We start from the raw sequence: 18,815 nt of genomic DNA on the forward strand, positions 1-18,815 counted from the left end.
GGTTCAATGCCTATTGAAGACCCCTGTTTTTTCCCTCCTGGAAGTAGACTAGGTGATCTTATCTGGAGAGAGCTGGAACATACAGACAGTAGAAGAATATGAGTTAAACTTTAATCATCATAGCCTTTTTCTGTCTTTCAGTGGAAACCCATACTATAAGGATAGTCTTTCCTTAGTAGCATAAGGATAGCATCTTTCCTTAGTAGTTGTATTCATTAGAGAAGTAGATGCAATAGATGCTCTAGCAGACTGGTTTTTTTTAAAGCTTTTAAGTTTATATTTACTGGGATTTAAGGCACTGCTGATGTGAACAGGTGTCCCCCTGTTCTGAGCAGGGAGTGCCGTAACAGCTAGCAGATTTTGCCCACTGCTGCAGAGGAGAGGGCAGCTCGGCACCCTAGTGTCTTCAGAGAGCTTGACACTGCGCAAACATCTTTAATATACATCCTCACTGCCTCCTGGTTTTGCTGTTATTGTTATTTTTAAGACCCATTATTCTACTGGTAAAAGGAGTCACATAGCAAAATAAAGAGCCAAGAGCAAAACTCAAGAATTCCTGTGCTTGCTGCTTTAGACCGTGCTGTTTTTCTGAGGAGAGGTTAATTCACTTTAGGATCCAGGAGAAGATGCCAAGCTATGAGCCATTATCCACTAACAAAAATCTGCAATAACAGCAAATGGAACATGTAAGCTGCCTTTGCAAAGAACTTGATGCTCTCTCTTTTCAGAGGTCTCTATGCTGAAGGTCTCCCCAGATCTGTTAAATACGAAATCTCTCAGCTCCCCAGGGCCTGTGGCTGACCCCCTGGCTAATGGCTTTTTGCCAGTCCTGTTTAGTATGGTTATATTGTTGGCAGACACTGCATTTTTACAGTTCACTTTTCTTTCTCATATTCTTAGAAGTGGCTGTGTTCATTGTCAATAAATATATCTCTTTGCCCAGTACACAGTATTCTCCTAGCAGCTTGGTGCTCGCAGACTATAGGGAGCTGTAAACAACACTGTTTATACTTTCTGCTGATACCAGAGCATTAGCATATAAATAGGGAAGAGATTTAAACAGGCTAAAACAACCCCAGCCTGGTCTATTGGGAAGGGTGGACAAGCTGCTTTTCACTCTGCTTGCCAAGGATGTCAACTTTTCTGTGGGACTATTGCAAGAATGAAGGGCTTAAAGAGATGGGAAGCTTTTATCTGACAAAAGAAAGGTCGATGAGGCTTAGAAATGCAGAAATGGACTGAATAACAGTCTGCCTGTTGGGATTTCCTTGTGAGTGCCATTGGTGTTAGTGTGTGGATGTGGAGGGAGGCAAATTGCTAACTTAAAAATCACTGCCAAACTGTTAAGATGAAATCTTCTTTTTTAAGGGTGATTTACAGTAAAGTGTTAGAAAATATAATTGCACCTGGAATGAGCACATAGCCATTGAAAAAGTAATGAAACAGTATATATAACCTGTAACATTATTTTAGCTAAACTGCATTTCAGAAACATGGTACAGCCAAATACTGAATCGAATGACCTCTCCTATCTTATCTATCTATTGAATTGCTAAAATTTCTCTCACCTTTGGCACTAGTGAGAGGGAGTTTTCATGCAGTAGGAGCTTTTTTTTTTTTAAATAATAAAATATGCAGAAGAAAGTAAACAGAGGTATAGAGCCGGGGGAAAAACGAGGTTCTCAGTTAACAGTACTTTAGAAAGCAGACACCACTGCAATGAAAAAGAAAAGCCAGAGGTGATGTTTTCAGGTGAGAAAGAAATAGTGTGAGATGTTAAAAGAAAGCTGCCCCATAGGGTCGGGATAAGATGGTGAAACAGAACTTATCTGTGTTTGGCAGTTGCTACGAGCTTTGCAGATGTGCCTCTGCAGGACTTTCCCATAAACCTTTGGAGGGAAATACTTCCATTTCAGGGCTGGAGAGATTTGGGTGGAGCAGCCAAGCTGCCTGGTTCCCCTTCCCTCCCCTGGGAGGAGGGAATGTTTGCAGTGTTGATTTTCCTCTTCAGAAACAATGGAATTCTGTGCCAAACAAGAAATTCCCATGATCCCTATTGTTTTGTGCTGTCACCTTTCTGGTTGCTGTGCACTTGACCCATTTCAAAGTGCCGTCTCAAAATACTGGAACAAACATTGTGATTTGCACAGCGCTTAATACACAAAGGTTGCTGCAGGGGTGTCTTGCATTGCCGCCATTAGTGTGGGAGTGAGAGGGACACATGAGAAAGAGCAGGAGATGGAAACCAAACAGGTTTTTACGCTAATGTCCCCCTAAAGCTCTTCATTTGGCAGATCTGCTTTTGATCCTGCTAGTAGCCCTGGCTCGTGGGCCAAAATGGAGCTCCAGACCTGGAATAACTGGCAGTGCTGCCAAAACACAAGTTGAAAACCACTTTCCAAAACAAAGTGCAGTGTGCATGCAAGTTTCTGCTCTGCAGTTGGGAGCTAGTAGTATCAGGGCTTTGCTTTGGGGTGCAGGTTGCCAAGAGATAAACGGCTTCCTATGCAGGTGTACGAATCCCCATTGCCAGTTGCTAGAGTGGCCTGGTGAGGAAAGGAATTATTTGTGAGTCCTGCTGGAGGGAAGTGGATGTCCTAGAAGGGGAGAAGCATCAGGGACTGAGGGCTGCATAACATGCCCATATTTCAGAGGTGACCTTGATCGTGGAGCCACCATGTTCTCCCTCAGGATTAGTTGACCTCTGCTTAACCTCATTAGCAGTAATTATGAAATCTGAAACATCTCTGTGATGTCTTCTCACCTGTGCCATGCTGTAGGACCTTTTCTTTGTGCTCCTGTCTCTTTATCTGGCTGGTAAAATAGAGACTAGAGTTCCTTTTTTTTCCTGTAGTTTAAACTGGATCTATTGCAGTGACCACAGTTCAAAGTGTCCCATTCTTTCTAGAGAAAAGTGAGACCAAAAAAATGTATATATACATAGTATACAAAGTAGCTCAGCTAGGAGAGAGTTAGACTGAAGATCTAGAGGTCCTTGGTTCAAGCCCGGGCTTCAGCAAGGGGGGTCCTTGTTGCTGCAACCCTGTCTAACATGCTCTAGGTGACCCTGCTTGAGCAGGGGGGTTGGACTAGATGATCTCCAGAGGTCCCTTGCAACCTTACCGATTCTATAATTACAGGTTACAGATTCAGGTTACAGATAGTAACCTTAATGCCACCAGGGATAACGCAATGCTTTGCCTCAATTTGGAATTCTTTTCCCATAGGCTTTTCCCAGCCTCTAGTGAGCCTGACCATGGCAGAATACTTCCTGGGCCTCTGTGGGAAGGACATGGCTAGAGCATCTCTGTCATGGCAGCTTGAGGGAAAGGTTAATAAAGCACCAAGGGGCTAAGTGTAGCCAAAGACTGAGGAGCAGAGAGAAGCTAGCAAGTGTGTATACACCTCTTGGAGTTACCTATTTGGAAGGTGTGCATTGCCCAAAAGACAGAGAGAGGATTCTGCTCAAAAGGCAAATGGCAAATCCAGTAGTGGAGCTGAGATGCCCTTTGCTGGGATGGATCTCTAGCGCTGGAACAAGAGGGAAAACAAACCAGGGATTGTGCGGTAGACAGTGCCCAGAGAGCTGCTTCATCATGCAGTCCCCATGCTAAATTTGAACATCCTACATAACACAGTGGATGTCCTTTCTCCTTATTCCCACAGATCAGGAAGCAGAGGCAAACCAGAGCATCTTTGTAGGGATTAAAAGCCCAAGAGGGAGAGATGATATCTTGAACTGAGCTATATAAAATGCTCCCTTCTGCTCCAGAGCCTTGGTTTATGTTATGTATGAGAAAATTAACTAAAAATCTGCCCTTTTTCAGTTTTGTTGCCAGTTGTAATCTAGAGTACAGATCCCCCAAAATGCATTGATGGGCCCTGTTGTATGCACTCCTCTTGCCAGAGGGCAATGAAGTCAGGTTTCTTAGCATAGGACTGTCCAGTACCACCCAAGTGATGCTTCTTGTGTGCTAAAATCCAAAGGACACCACCTGGCTCAGCAACAGTATTTGAACAGAAAGGTGGCCCGGGGTCAGGGTGACTCCGGCACAACAGGCGGCACCCAGGAAAACAGGCTAGCCCGATTGTCAGCAAAATAGCGTGGGATACCGGTGGGAGGACTTGACAACAGTCACGGCAGGAGGAACTGGCATTCACACCTACTTTGTGGCAGATAACTTACCTGCTTCCAAGAGCCTGCCTTAATAACCAGATGCATTGCAGAAACAGTGGCATTTGAAGGCAAGTCACTTATATTCAAAGCAATTCAAGTTAACCTGATGCACAGTTGAAGTGTAGAAAAGCTGTGGCGAAGAGAAGGCCTGCAGGATGTGAAACAGGAGAAGAGCCTTGAGCATGAACTGGTGCCAGTCCTCGGAGGATTTTAGAGGGCTGTGCTGAACTGGATGAATCAAAAGTGAATGGCAGAGTCTAATGGAAGAACTGCATTTGTAGTATCTTTATTTTTCTATTAGGTTTCCATGTTCTCCCTAGAGCACTTCTGTTGCATCTCATAGCAATAAACAGCTCAGCCGAGGACTCTTGTTTGGTATTCCAGTCAGACCCAGTATTTTGCAGGGTGCCAAATAGCCACAGTGTAGATGCCTTGACCCTCCCTCCCCCAGCCCCAACACACACAGGCGCATCTATGCAAAGCCGCACAAAGCCTTCTAAAAGCCCTGCAAATGGGACAGAGATAGGAGGAAATGAGATCTCTTCTCAGATTTCGAGAGTCCATTTAAAAATTATGCTACACGGGTGAACGGGAGCTCTCGCCAGCAGGCGCTGAGAAATGAAGCTTTTCCTTCTGGGTGCTAGCTTGGGTGCCCTCGACCCATGAAGCCAGTCACAGTTATTATTAAAAAATTAACCCAGCAGAAAGGGGGTGTTTCAAGGAGGGACAGCTGCTTTCTGTGAATCCCAGTGGCAGCGTGGCCGCCCGCGGCCCTGCCCGTGCTGCCGCGAGGGCTGGCGGCTCCGAAGCCCTCCTCGCCCCGAGACAGAAAGCGCCTTTGCTGCGGGGGCGCCCCGAGGGCCGGCCTGGGAACCCGGGGCCGAGGGCTGGGCCTGGGTGCCCCCGCTGGGCCTGCCCTCCGCTGGGACGTGGTAAATACCCTGCTTTCCCCCTCCCCAGCCTCCTGCCCATTTTCCGCCGCCGGGAGCAGACACAAGGGGACCCTTTCATGGGGGCACATCCCCTGGCTGATCAATGCGGCGCAGTGTTCCCACAACACTGCAGTACGCCGGCCGTGTAATTAGGCGCCGGATAATGAATGCCCGGAGCCTATTCAGGCAGCGGCGCCCGCCTCCCCGCCGAAGGAGCTTCTTTCTCAGCAGTGAAGCCGAGTGGAAGGAGAGGCAGCGGAGATGCCGTCGGAGCCGCGCTCAATTGAGCCGGAATCAGGGGCTCGGGCAGTGGAAAAGGGGGTGAGGGCTGGGGTGGCGGAGATGGGTCTACCCGGGTATCTCAGGGCCAGACTTGCCGTTGTGTCTTTTCATGTGTTTGACCTTGTGGCAGGAGAAGCCTTAAACGCGCACATCTCTGGCTTTGTGTGTGTGTGCGTGCCTTTTTTGTTTCAAATCATTAGGGAAAGGCATCATTTAGTAGGCCTAAGAGTCTGTCTTCTCAGTAACCCAGAGGCAAAGATGCTGGTGCTACTTAGTGGCCTTTGAAATGTGGGAAACACACTGGGCGCACAATAGGCTTATTCTCTTTTAGGGGGCTTTACAGTTAAGCTGCCTTTGTCTAGCTAACATTAGCAAGAAAGATAACTCCCCTTGTCCCGACCCCTTTGTAGAGACTGAGAAAACAACCAATCAGTTGAAAATGCACTAGCCAAATCTCTTCTGATCACGTGAGAATAAAACCAACAAGGAGCTGAAAGTCTGCCCGATCGGCTGGAAGTCAATGAATCCACTGTCAAATGGCCTAGCAGAAATTCATTCCTCTGCTCAAATTGTTTTCGAGATTATTTATGATTTGTTTGCTGGTGCAAAATCTTTTAAAACTTCCTATCTGGGCATACCACGTACTAAATTTAGGCAGTGCAGCCTGGTGTAAGCAGCTGGTACAGTTCGTCATGAACTTACTTCACTAATTATAAAAATAAAAAGGTATCTTAAGTTGTGCGTTAGGTGCAAATAGGCAGAAAACAGCTGTTAGCAATGAAGCAGGGAAGTGCAGTGGGTGTGCAGATTAGGTTAATTTCTGAGCAAGAGGCCGCTGGAAGTTGGAGTGTACCAGAAGGAGCAACTAACAAGGTATAAAATGGAACAATTCATATACACACTCATATTTAAGCCTGCTGCATTCATTGTGGCTCTAAAGCCATGATCTGCCCGTCTGTAAATAAGTCTGTTCCCAGGCAGACCCGCAGAACACCCTACTGAATTAAGTGACAGAGTCTTTTGTGCATCCCTTATTGAATGGCAAATGGATGCAACTTATGTAGTGTATTGCTTAAACCCATTTTGTAATCAGCATAGTGTATAATGTGCCCTGCATCTCACTGCTGCACATTTTGGCCCCATATCAGATAGTGTGTACAAAATGCTTAGGCCTTCATAGTATATATGGTGTCAAAAAACAGATTTCACTCGGAATTTTTTAATGTTCCAATGTAGTAGCAGAGTTGTGACAAAAAAAAAAAGTGCATTTCTGGCAGGGAGAATAGCTTTCTACAAAATAAATTAAGTTCCACTGACATTTTCATAGAGCTATCCAGTGGTACACGCAGTCATGTGCCTCCGTGTCATACCAACGTACACTGCATTCATTTGTGCGATACCGTTGCCTCCCAAACGAGATGCACGTAGCCTCCTTATAACCTTCAGATCATGTGTCCTCTACTTCCCTTCGCTGTGTCACATGCGCAAACACAGCCTGCAGGCTCTACGTGTGAGACAGAGGAGGGAAGTAGAGGACATGTGAGAAGAGGATTATCATGCTTCTAAAATTGATGGTCAGCATTGTATCAGTGTCAGAGACTCAAAAATTAAAGGGCAAAAGAAATGATGCTGGAACCAAAGAGTCCTGTTGTTACGGCCCAAAACTGAAAAAGAACTCTGTGCTGAAAACAGCTTAAAATATTTTCCTTCTGCCTATGTGGCTTGCTGGCACAAGGCAGGCTTTAGTGTGAACTGAGGTTAGTACTTCTGTCGCTAGCAAAATGTCCCCCAGAGGAACATTAAGTCAATATCATCACTGATTGCTGATCTATAAACTATATCTAAATTAACAAATACCATTCCTGTAAACCCACCACACCGATGTAAAGATATTTGATTACTTTACCTGCAGCTTGAGGCAGCATCCTGTATTAGGGAACATGTTCACAGATATCAAGAGGAATGAGCACCAGAACTCATGCAAGACCTGCGAGACCAGTGTGTTTTGAAGAAGTAGGACGTCTCTTTGTGATCTTGCTTTCCCCTCTGCCTAATCTGATAATAGAACAAATTATATCAAACTCATTTAAAGAACTCTCTTTCTTCAGCATGCACTGCACATCTGCGAGAGGATTTTCCAGTACAAGCCATTCAGTCACCAAGAGTTCAATGATATGACCTTTCTCAGGGCAACCCACAAAGAGATTGGCACTTCCAGAATTCTGTGATGTTGACATCTGGAGTTCAGTTGTCTCCAGCAAAAGCACAGATGTTTTGCTTTTACTGGTCACAAATTTCTCCCCATGTTCAGTGTTCTAATCTCTGTTTTAAGTTGGATGCAGCCAAGAAATGAACATAAATTTGCTTGAAAACTGTCCGAAAGAATCTGCCATCTGAACTTCAGAATATTTTGCTGCCTTACTTGCTCTGACAGTTTCTGAAATCCATCCAGATCTCTAGATAGGATGGAATTTCTTTTGCATCTTTTCTAATGGCCCAAGTGATGTGAGGATCATCCCAGTGGAAGCATAATCCTACAGCAGCAAGAAGCAAGGTAGGGGAAGATACTATGTGTCCCTTCCTGCTACCACAGGAAGGAAAGAAAAATACGGCCAGCTACGTGCCCATACTATGGTAAACCTGGACTGTATTTTTGGTCCCTTGTGACTGTTACAGAGTATACCAAAGGAAAAGAGAGTAATGGTAGTTAGGTAAGAGTAATGATACAGAGTAGCCCCAGGATCATGGAGCATTTTAGCCACCTTTGTTTGTCAGCAGACTTGATTTTTCATACTGTAGCTTGTGTAGACAGGCTCCTTCAGACAGAGTGCACAATGTTAACAGTATGAAGAGCACTAATAGTTCATATTCACTTTTCATTTGTTGTGCAAGTCCTTACCCTACTCTGGCAGGGGAAAGGGGTTGACCGGCAAATTTTTGGGCTGCCTCAGAGTAGAGCAATCCCACAATCAGCACAAGAATTTGAACCAGGAGAAGGAGGCATGACCAAAGTACTTCTATTCCCCAGCAATCCTCAGCAGCTAGGACAAGTCTTTTGGCATAACACAAAGTAGGTGCCAGAGCATATGCCACTTGTGCCAAGCACAGAGTGCCATGGCTGTAGGATGACAGGTTTGCTGGGCAAGGGGAGAGGGAAGGGGGAGCTGCAGAAGGCCCAGCAGCGTGCTGAGCTCAGGCCTGCCTCTGCACACCAGCTCTGGGATTGGTATAGTCCTGGCTCCAAGTTCTCAGCTCTCCCACACCCAGAACAAAACCAGCCACATGTGAAGCTCTTATTGACTCAAAAGTAAGGGAAAACAAGCAGGAATAGGACAGGAATACAATACAATGGCTTTAGATAAGCAACCTAGTTACTAGGTTCAAACCCTTGAAGAGGGTACAAAAGAGTGGCAAAGGCAAGCCTATAGTTTACTTCTGCACTCCTCAGCTACAGCAGGCAGCTGTTTTTCTGGTGCTGAGAGTTCAGAGATAAGGGAACACTGAAGAGTTAAAAAGACTTTTCAGAAAGGGAGGGTGGTGGGAGAGGGGGAAGGGGGAGGAGCAATTCTGAGTGCTATCAGGCACAAGCCTTCCAGAGCCTCCAGAGATCAGTAAGCCCTAGGGAAAGACAGGGCCATATATAGCATGCTTATTTTTTAAGATCTATTTTAATTTAAATGTTTGGGTTCTAAATAGATAATGATTTATCCTAAAATGGGAGCATAGTGACAGGATATAACTTGTCACACCAAACAGAACTGCAAGGAATGGCCATAATTCAACGCTCAGACTCTGCTTAAAATTCAGCCTGATAGCAAGGAAACTTACAGTCATGTTCAGAGACAAGCAGAAGTTTGCTGTGAGTCACTAAGAGATCTGAGACCTGAGAAGGTACTAAAATAGCCCAGACAGGCACCTATTTATGTGTCATACTCACCTAGATCTTACTGGTCCCTGATATCAAGCCTTTCTTTGGTTTAATTTCATCTTATTACCCAATGATACATCCCTGGTGCATTTATTTTGTTAATGAAATGCTTGCTCTATTGAAATATTGACTCTGGGGGGGTTGCCAGAACATATAAAAAAGAACAGCCGTAAACTAAGTTCCTTATTATTGCAATGTAATGCCAGGTCTAGTAGTGCTTCCAGAAAGCAAGAGGGGGAGAACAGAACTTAACATGTCCCTGACCTGTCCAGAGGGACAAAACAGAGCGCTTTTATTTTATTTGTTTCTACAGTGACTCAGTCTGTAGTAACTGGGTTAAAGTCCACTTAGAAACGAAGAGAACAAAAGGCCTCCTGTTAGTGCTGGACATTTTCCCTCTTCAGATATCACCAGAAGGATTTAAAAAAAAAAGCCCTCTAGCAGAATGCAGGAAACCACAAGCTTATGGGAATGTAGCAGCACTTTGGAAAGAAAAACACTGCCTCAGACTTTCATCTGCAGGGTCTTTTTCTTCATTTTCCCTTACCTTCTTTTCATCTCCTTACAGCTAAAAGCATTAGCCGGGCCAACACAGATCCCAGAGAAAACACTGCTTGGAAGAGCAGTAGGTTGCAGGAGGTAATTACCAGATCCCAGACAGAGGGAAAAAAATGGATTGTGCGGATCAGTGGAGTCTACAAGAGGTCTCCAGCACAGAGAGTGTGTGCTTTGGTCCAACCAAATCTTGCTGCTTCCAGGCGCCATAGCTGCTTGCCAGACTGAGGGTCTTACAGTGGTCACAACCCTATATGCCACAAGCCGTGCTGTAGAAAAAACAGGGCGTGTTGTAATTTTTATTTGGCACATCTGATCTTTTATGAAACTTAATGAGATCTAAATAACAATCAAATTACATAATAATCTGTAAAATGTAAAAAGTGTCCAAAATGCTTTCTCCTTCCCATTCTGAATATTGTTAAGGCATGCCTGTATTTTCATTATAAAGCAAACATTTTCCAGCAAGCATTCACTAAATGTCATTAATTTTCTCTTCAACTTTTTCCTAAGGAAATTAACCTGAAAGTAATGGAAAAAAAACATGTTCAAATTATGTTTTATATGTGAAAATGAGCACTTTACTGAATTTTCCAAAACTTTCTCCTTCCTCTACAAAAAAAAAAGAAAAAAAGAAAAAAGAAAAGAAAAAAAAAGAAAAAGAAAAAGAAAAGGAAAAAGAGGAAGTTTGTAGCTAAAATAAAATGGGAAGGGGGAGTTACATGCTAAAATATTACCCCCTTATAAAAATCTCTAGTTATTGTTGTGATCCCAGCCTGTGCAAAAGGATGCGTTATCTACTTTTTGTTAAGTGAGTTTTCTGTTGACTTAGTTCAGTGAAGCAGCTTGGTGAATGGTCTAATGAGCAATGTGTTGGGTGTAAGGGAGGAATGGGAATGCTTGGCCAGGGCAGGATCACGTAAGGCAATAGTTTAATTTAGACTGCCCTAGAACCATAATCTCGAGTGGTAAGCTTTTGAATAATTGACCACATAGCACAGAAGTAGTTACTTTATTTAGTTAAATGACTGATTCCATACTGAGTTAAAGGTGTTTAAGTCTTTTGTGCGTTGAAAATAAACAGGTAAAGAGACCAGACCTTCCCATGCCTATTTCATGGAGGAGTGATGACACTGTGCAGAAAATTCAGTCTTTAAAACAAACTTCTATCCTTAATACTAAATGCATCAGTTGCTTTAGGATTTGGTACTGTGACAGATATGGTTTCTCCTTTTCAGTTTATTGGGCCAGTTTCCGCTTCAGCTAGTGATGGTAATCAAAAATCAGATGGCTAGTTTGTGGTTACGTGAAATGAGTTATTCCAGATCCTAGCAGACAAATTATCTGATGTAAAAATCTTTAAAATTGGCTTATTTATCAACATTTTCATTAAAAAAAGATAAATTCTCATCTCATCCTATCGTCTTATCTGAAGTCTTGTACCTCAGCCTTCTCTTCTGCCTCTCTTCATATGTCATGTGCTCCAGCCCTTAACTATTTTCGGGGCCTTCCGCTGGACTTTGCTCCAGTTTGTCAATATCTCTCTTGTACTGTAAAGCTTAAAACTGGACACAGAATTCCGGTATTTATTAACCAGGACATAGTTACACGCTATTTTCTCCTCAGAGTGGTCAAAGATAGTCACATTTGTAAGTACGTTTTAAAGCACTGTCCACAGCTGGAAAATTAAGCCTGACTAGTCTGGTTGTTCTCAAACCCAGCTGGGACTACTCACACTGAAGAATCCCAGTGTGTTAGGACGTGTGCTAACTGACACACTGCTGAGCACTCAGAGTAGGTAAGAAGAAGGACGGCCTTTCCTACCTCAATGTTTTTAAGTTCACATCTTAGGAGTTAGCTGTTTGCTGATTTAATTTTAAATGTAATAGTTATGTTTAGCATCGCACCGGTAAACAAACGTGCTAACACAAAACCATCTTCTGTTATGAATGTGCTGACTTGGAGCACGTTTGGTAGCTGGGGCAATTTATCGCGTGGTGCGCTTTGATCTCCTCTTTCGGCATCAGCCTTCCAGGTGGAAATGGAAACATGATGCTGGCTCCTAAGGGAGAAGCTTGCACTGCTGCTGGCTAATGGCAGGTGACTGGAGCATGTCAGTCACCATGGTGTCCTCATGGTGACACTGTAAAAGCATTGCATTGCCACGCGTAGAAAGGCCTATTCATTGCTTTTTAAGGTCCAAACCATCATTGGTAACCAGCTTTGCCAAACAGTCTTCAGAGGGAATAGGGAATGGAGAACATTCCCTGAAATTTATTTCAGGTTCAGAAACCTTCTAACTCCGCCTTTCCGAGCCTTGAGAGAGAAGCATTTTTCCTTCAGCCCATCTGGTAAGGCACTCTGGAAAACTCCAGCTTGGCCCACACCCACCTCAGCCCCTGAACTTTGTAGTTTTTCAGCTGCCAGAATCACTAACTGCCCGGTTTTATGTAACTCCAAATATCTGCAGTAGAGCTGGAGAGTACACACATGGAGGAAGTTTTGTGGCTTTTAAGCTATGCCCAGAAGTTTGCCTTAAGTTTTTAGGGGGAGGGGAAGGAGGAGGAGGAGGATTGCAGTCAGGGGATACATAGGACTTTCAAAATAGACTAGAAATTCTGTCTGCTATGAGGATAGGTGTGGGTTTGCTTTTGAAATCCCCCTCTTTTTGGAAGGGGCACTAAACACATTTTTTTCGCTGTTATATTTGGTAAGTGCAAATACATCAATAATAATGTTGAGAGGTTTTCAATTCTTCGTGTCTGTTGCCTATGGCCATAGGGGGCCAAATCTGACTTGTAACAGCAATTGCCAATATCGGTACAGCCAAAAGGGACCAGTGGTTTTCCCCAGCCCCAGTTAACAGCTTCCCAGGTGAATATGCTGTGCCTGGGCTTCTGCAGCCAAGCAAAGCAAAATGGACATGCAGCTTTTACGGCACTCGAAGCTTTTTCCTCCAAGACTGTAGAAAAAATGTCAAACACTCAGAGAAGTCAGGGAGGACAGAGAGGCTGCCATTTCCAGGGCCCATAACCCCTTTTCCCCCATCCCCTTCCAAATTGTTTGCAAAATCTAAGTCAAATTTTGTGCTTGCCAATTTAAAATAAGTAGGTTGTGGTGGTTTATGTGTGTGAGAGAGGGAGAGATGGAAGAATAAGCAAACCAGGCTTAGCTCTGTGATAACAAAGCAGCAAACAGCCTATCAAGCCAGGGACAACCCTGCAATAAACTAGTGTATCCAGACCTGTAATCACAAGCGACCTAACAATAACAAATCAGTGCATGCCTATGGCTGTGGGAGAGAGATGAGCAGAAGTGAAGGAGATGCATTCCCAGAAAAGAAAAGAGAAAGAGAACAGAAAAAAAAAAGAGATGTGAAGGAAATAAACAGGAGGAGTAGCATGCACACTCTGGGTGTGTGTTTGTGCGTGTATGTCCTAAGCAGTTGGAGTTAAAACTTTCTTCCTGTTTCCTACAAAAGCAGAATTACGAGCTTCTGCCAAATGCTGAAACAGGAGCAAAAATCAGCATCAATTCCTCTTGAAACAAAATTCAAAACTGCATGAAAACAACAAATATTTAGCAGAGCATCCAGACCCTGGCTGCCTGCCACAGTCAGTATTGTTATCTGGAGCCCATTTGTACTAGAGGTCTGTAGCCAGAGAAGTCAGAGGTGGGAGCCATCACAGTCACAGGAGATAAAACTAAATGGATAGCAAAATGGAAGCTTACAGAAGTAGGCTGTCAGTAAGGTTAGTTTTAAAGGGAGGCGGTTAAAGATAAATATCAAGCTGTGCATATATGAATGAATTGCAATGTTTCCAGTGACAGAATTAAGAGTCTTTACTCAAGCCAGATTGCAGATGTGGAGGTATGATGCTCTTGTTGTGTAACAGAAGGGTGTCTGTCTTCTTCCAGGTTGCAAGACCACCTTCTTAGATGTGAATAAAATGGAGTTTTTAGTTGGGACAGTTATGTCTCTCACAGAGATGGGGAGTGTCTAAACAGGCAAGAAGAGGGTGGATGCGCTCACGAACGCATGGATCCATGACTGTCAGGATTGTTTGTCAATGGGGCAGACTAATATGTCTGTGCAAACAGAATCACTGCTTCATAGTCCTTAGCAGGACTTTTCCTGCAACCCTTTGGGACCTTGTTGATGCACTGCCTGTGTGCTGCAGGCTGAATTGATTCCAGAGTGCACTTAGTATTTAAAATCATTAAGAATTTAGGACTATCTGCCACAGCTTCATTTGGTGTGGTTGGAGCTCCTGACCTCCCCAGGCTATCATTCTTGAAAAGGAAGGGATAGGTGCATGGATGCAGAGTACTCCCAGCTATGGAATGGTCTTCATGTTGGGGTATGATCAGAGACTTCAGGGAGAGCCCTCCAAGGGGACTGAGTCTCTCATTAATGGTTGGCAAGGAAGTAAGTTAATTTACCGGTGGTTTCAAAGTCCTACTTTTTTATCAGATGTCTTCACCTTGTTATTTTGGAGTTAAAGAGGTTTAGAGTCTGAACAAACCCCTGAAGAAGTGTTGTTACTGCAGTGGTCCTGCCAATTTCCCATCTCTTCTCCTGGCTCTGAGGGGCATGATCAGCTGTGGGGTCTCTGGGATGTAATCAAAACCCCTCACTCAGTGGTGTTAGAGGCACCTGTAACCAGTCCTCTTGCTCAGAGGGCAAGAATCTAGGCTCAGAACAACTGAGGTGACACTAGGGTTTACAGCCAAGGTCAGGCACAAGAGAGCAGCCCATGTTTGGGGAAGCCCTTTAAATGGTTGTCAAGTTGAGACTCAATGGAGAGCAATGTATGGTGGCAAATGAATGTGTCTTATTTTTATTTTCTCTCAGGACTAGCTTAAGAAACTGAATAACTAAAGTCTAAGCATACACTGAACCTTGCACATTCCAGCCAGTGCCCTGATCAAAGCTGGTCAAAAACGTTGTTTATGTGGAAACGGGAGATGGTGCCCTGTGTTGTCATGTTGAAGACTTTTTTCTCTCAGATCAATTTGGGCAGAGCACTGACACAGCATTCCTTCCCTCTCCACCCTGCCCAGGCCAGCTGGCTCAAGGCTCTATAGCTTGGCAGATACTTTTTGGCCTGTGTGCATATCAGCAGTGTCCTCCCTCTCTTGAAATTCTTCTTTTTGCTTGAACTGCTATTGAAAGAGCAGAGTTATTTGTGCAGAGGATGGTGAGAACGAGAGGAGGAGGAGGAGGAGGTTGTTCAGTCCACCTTTGAGCACACATCTAGAGCTACTCCAAAGAGGGTGGCTGGAATGACAGAAATTACAAGGATAGCATGCTTATATCGTGGCACTTCCTGAGGCTGAGGGCCAGAGTGGTTTTGTGACCGTGAAGCTGCACAGGAGACAAGAGCCCAGGGTCCCTGTTATGACTATTGTGGAATGGCTTAATGCCTTTGAGAGAGCTGAGATGCGGGTCACGGTGAGGCACTTCGTTTTCCCCTTAGTTTTGAGGAGTGACTCTACCCGGTGTCCCCTGAGGCCCAGGAGAGCATGTCTGGAGTGATTCCTCCTGGGCGCAGCAGAGGGCACTCAGTCTCCCATAGCAGCATCCTTCGGCTTTTGAAACTCAGTAACTGCCAAGTGGATGGAGCCAAAATCGGTAATGCTTTATGAATCTAGGCCCCAGCTCAGAGGATGTGCATGTATTTTTCTAAGCTGCATAAATTGACACAGCAAATAGTCTCAGCAGGGAAGGAAAAGGTAAAACACTGTGACCTCATTTCAACAAAAAACTCATCCATCATGCAGAGAAGTAATTAAAAAGCATGGTGATTAAAAACATGCCAGCAAATATCTTCAAATCCCAAGCCATTCATGCCCAAAATGAGCAACGCCTGTGCACGTTTGGAGGAAAAGTTAGTGCTAGGCATTTTCCTCTTTCAGCCTGTGCAGCCTCTGAGTCCAGAGGCAACAGCCAGCTTGCTTCTTCGGGCTGCCTCTGCAGAGGTAAAGGGTAACTTCAGGCCTGAGGAAAACGGAGAAGTTCTCTTTCTCTGGATGATAAAAATGATGAAGAGAAATCCCAGTGTTCTTGGCTATTTTGGGAATGAAGTTTCTGTTTCCCAGCTTCTCATCCTAGAAATCAACACTTTATAACCAGAACTTGTTGCATCTGAAGTTAAGAGATGGTATTTCAAAACTGCAGTTTCTTGTGAGATTTATCAACTGCCCCCGGAAGATGTTCTGTAAATTTCCATTTTTTTGTTTTCCTCTGGTTGTATTTGTTCCTTTTCTGTTTCTCTTTCTGCTAAAGATGAAACAACAGATCCAGACCTCTTAATTTGGGGGATAGGCAGATGTGTAGTCAGATTTTGTATAGGATTTGTTTATCACCATGATGAGTTAAATCAAAACACACACAAAACCAAACATACCTATGTTCTAAGAAAGTTTGGTTCCAGATCCAGACAACATAGCTAAATTAAACTCTTGTTTCCCCACTACTGGCCAGAAACCATGATGAGATAAGTGAGATCAGCTGGGGAAGGAAAAGAGGCTCAAATTTACAGGAGAAAAGTTCTCAATGTAATAGCATATCTTTGGCTGCCCTGTTGAAGGAGAAGAAAGAGAGCCATTTCACAACTGGCCAGGTATACTAACCTATTCTCTTTCTTCTCAATGAGTAGACATTTGCTGGAAACAGAATATTGGCATGATCTGGTACAGCAAAGGTACTATTTTCTCTTCTGTCTGGTCTCCTCTACTGGGAAGATCACTTTTTGATGATAGTCGAAGTGCTTTCTCTGTCTTGTGTGCAATTATTAGCAATGACTGGGTTGTATGAGAACTGTTAGGAAGGCCTTGGTGTCTCACCATGAACAGGGTCTCAGGCAATTGTAGAGAATGGACTGTATGACAGGGTGCATGACAAGGCCAAACAAACGGCCAAATGGAATGAGTAGATTGCAAGGGAAATCGAGAATGAATCTATTACATATTTGACCTGTGCAAACTCACTTAATCACAGCTGTGAAAATTCAATTCGAATGTAATTTGTGTTTAAAAGGAAAGAAAGGAGAAGAGAAAAGCCAGTGACAGAAAAGGAAATGTATCTTGCCTCAGACTAGAGAAGAAAGAAATACGTAGGTGATATTTGTCTGAGGCCATGGCCTATGTACACCATGGGATGTTCCGATTCCCTCGGCCCCTCTAGCTCCCACAGCACCTTTTCAGGTTCACAGTGTGTCCCTCCTGGATGGAGGAGTGATAGGAGTGCGCCTTCAGCTGCAGTGGCTATATGTGTTTGGTTTTATCTGCATTATATGAACAGTGAGACTGAGACTTCGGAGTCACACATTGGGTCTGATTCTCTCTTATGACTGTTTTAAAGGGGTATAACTCTGTGAACTTTGGGAGACTTGTTCTGACTTGTGCTTGTGTATGAAAGAGGGATTAGACTGTGCCAGTACTGAGAATAGAACTGAGAAGTTTGGAGGGCCTGGCAAAATTTTGTGCTGTTGCTTTGCATTGATTTTTATTTGTATTGGAAAAAATGTTTTTTTGCATTGCAGTAGGCAAAAGCTTGAAAATGTTTTCACTTCCTTTGCACAGCTTCAGCTGGGATCTCTTCTTTCTTTATCTAAATGCAACTTCTTGTTGCACAAGAAACCACAAGCATGTTGAGGCTCTGCTGTCACAAATAGAATAAAACCCAGTCCAATTCGTCGGTACAATGCACAGAGCCCACGCCTCCCCCCGCTCGCAGGATCCCTGGGACAGATGCTGTCCGTTGGCCGTTACCCCACGTTAGCCTGAGCCAGTTCCCTGGGTCTCCCAAAGTGCGTCTTAAGTTTCTAACCAGAGGACTTGCGGGACCCAGAAACAGACCTTGTGCCTGCTCCGCCAGCTCCAAGGCCTGCATGCCCAGCACTGACCTTCCCTGCCCTCTGGCCTCTGCCCTTCCCTCCTGACCTTGCTGGATTATTCCTGCTGCGCCTTCTCCGAGAGAAGGCCCCTCGACTGCCGCTTCGGTGTCGAGGGCAGTGGTGGGAGGAAAGTAGAAAATCCGCCTGTGATGACTTGCTATTGTTGGGGGTGGTAATCAATACCCTGGGCACCGGGCTGCAGTGCAGTGCAGTGCGGGGGGGAAAAGCCTGTTAACCCTCTGCGTGCTGCCAGCCTCCGTCATCTGCCCACAGCTCATTCGCTGCCTCATTTGAACGGCAGTGCAGAGCTGACTGAAAACAAGGTATCTAGCAGGGAGGAGGAGGACGTTGAACAGAGGAACAGGGACTCATCTTGCTGGTAACAGTCTGCTCCTGAAGGGAAGCCACCCGGTACGCTTGTCTGCTTCATCCCTCCCTGCACTCTCTTTTCCAGCACGGGAAGCTCTTCTCCTTCCTTAAGATACTTAAGGGAGCGTGTCCTGCCTTATTGTCTACTTTCAGCCTGGAGAGCAAGACTGGACGTAGGATTCTCACTGAGTTTATCCCTGCGCCGTCCTCGTCCTGTAAATAACGGCGAGAGCTGCCTCCCCGGTTACTGCAGAGCAGGGCGCAAGCACGGGAGGTGGGGGCGGTGGAGGGGGTCTGTGGACGGGGGTTTGTTTGCTTTCCTCTGACCCATGAAGCACTGGTCGATGCTGAAGGCAGAATACCAGACTTGACGGACATGATCTGGTTTCGCAAATTCTTTCTTCCCTCTCCCTGAGAACTTGAGCTTGTGGACCCTGCAGCATTTTCAGTCCAAGCCGGTGGGGGAGTGAGAAACTAGGCCCACAGAATGCATTGGGGCTCTTTTTATGGTCATACTGGTTGGGTATAATGAGAAAATACTCCAAATTCCTAATGAAAAATCCTTTCTCCCTTTCATTATTACTGGGTCAGACAGGCTAAACCAGCACTGAAGTACTGAATGACAGTTGGCTAACGGCTTAAGTAGGAGTGCCAGGGTGGGAGGTGGGGAC

At 44.7% G+C, this 18,815-nt stretch overlaps 1 protein-coding gene across 3 annotated transcripts in view; it reads left to right on the top strand.

Moving 5' to 3' along the window:
• The window catches only part of RAD51B (RAD51 paralog B), a 401,002-nt gene that overhangs the window by 324,153 nt on the left and 58,034 nt on the right, over nucleotides 1–18,815 (top strand). The gene's annotated exons all lie outside the window — the stretch shown is intronic.

The sequence above is a fragment of the Rhea pennata genome, chromosome 5, assembly GCF_028389875.1.
Source record: "Rhea pennata isolate bPtePen1 chromosome 5, bPtePen1.pri, whole genome shotgun sequence".
NCBI lineage: Eukaryota > Metazoa > Chordata > Aves > Rheiformes > Rheidae > Rhea > Rhea pennata.